This window comes from Grammomys surdaster, unplaced genomic scaffold (genome assembly GCF_004785775.1).
Source record: "Grammomys surdaster isolate TR1022 unplaced genomic scaffold, NIH_TR_1.0 61753, whole genome shotgun sequence".
Lineage (NCBI taxonomy): Eukaryota > Metazoa > Chordata > Mammalia > Rodentia > Muridae > Grammomys > Grammomys surdaster.
The window spans coordinates 3,734-5,360 of NW_021605873.1; the positions used below are offsets into that span (position 1 = coordinate 3,734).

Here is a 1,627-nt window from a genome sequence, read left to right on the forward strand (position 1 = left end):
GTCTTGTTTTTGGTCCCAGAGAATAGTCTATGTAAAATGCTGCTGCTGCTGCTGCTGCTGATGATGATGATGAGGATGAGGATGATGATGTTGATGATGATGTTGATAACGAGTGGCAGTTAATCCCAGTATTGCCAACTGTCCATCAGCTGCCTACATTTTCCTATTTATTCCAGGCCCAAGCAGAAGCAAGCACCTGAAAACACAAACTAATTAAGATGGTCATTCTTGCCTGTAGACCATCCTAGTAAGGCACTGTGTCTTTGTAAGAACACAGGTGGGTCAAAGTTCTTTTCTGTTTGCCATGGCCCTGGGGAGAGTTTTGTTACTCTCTTGGAAGTGGCCCTAACAGAGCATAAGTACTGTCATTTGGTGATTAATTATCTCCTGACTTTTAAGGGTGGTTTTGAGGCTCTACCTGGCTTGATTTCCCAAAGTAGACTGACTGTCTCTTTTGACCTTGCACTTGGCTTAGACTTGAAGAATGAGCTTCTTCTGTGTTCTTCTTTCATTTTGAATTGGATCTGAAACCATTGGTGGCTGAGATAAAAACATATTTTATGTTGTAGACCTTGAGATTTAACCTAAGTTCTCTTAGCAAGTTTCGATTACAAAAGGATTAGTTTTTTGGGCAGTAGATATACAAACAAATATAAACCATTTATGAAGCTACTATATTTTCACTTGTGTATGTGTGTGTGTGTGTGTGTATACCAAATATATATACGCATAAATATATGGCTCTCTACCCAAGTCAGAAAACGTCTTCTCCTAGATGTCTTTGGATTAAGATAGAACTTGGAGCTCCTCCAGCAATATGTCTGCCTGCACTGCTGCCCTGCTTCCAACCATGCTGATAATGGACTAACCCTCTAAAACTGCTGACCTTTGGACACGTGCATCTCATGTGAGAAATGCAGAAAGGAAGGCTTTTAGGTGAAGGAAGTGGCCTCTGGCTGTCTTGTGACTATCACTCACTCATCACAGAAACCACAGGACAGACACGAACTGAGATACAGAGACACAGCACAGGAAAAGGACTCTCGGTATAGACAAGATCCCTCTTGTTGCATACACTAAGCTTGAGGCCCATTCTCCGTACCCCATCTTACCACAGCAGCACTGGAACTAGGACACAGACAGGAGCTGCTGCATCTCACCCTTTTACATGAGTTCCAGAATTGTACCATGCCAAACTACAAACTGCTTTATTTTAATATGAAGGGAAGAGCTGAGATTTTTCATTACATATTCGCTTATTTGGACATAAAGTATGAAGATCACAGAATAGAACAAGCTGACTGGCCTAAAATCAAGCCAACTCTTCCATTTGGTAAAACCCTTGTTTTGGAGGTGGAAGGACTTACACTTCATCAGAGTCTTGCAATAGCAAGATATTTGACTAAAAACACAGATTTGGCTGGGAAGACAGAGCTGGAGCAATGTCAAGCTGATGCAGTGGTGGACACCCTGGATGATTTCATGTCACTCTTTCCGTGGGCAGAGACAAATCAAGATCTAAAAGTAATGTGATGGTCAACCTTCGATTGCCTCCAGAAATCACATTCTGGGGCTTTAAAAGTCATTTTTAATCTGTGATATGTGTGTGTGTGTGTGTGTGTGTGTG

At 41.7% G+C, this 1,627-nt stretch overlaps 1 pseudogene; it reads left to right on the forward strand.

The window, feature by feature from the left end:
* The first annotated feature begins 1,188 nt into the window (after positions 1-1,188).
* On the forward strand, positions 1,189-1,533 carry LOC114635231 (annotated as a pseudogene).
* The last annotated feature ends 94 nt before the right edge of the window (positions 1,534-1,627 follow it).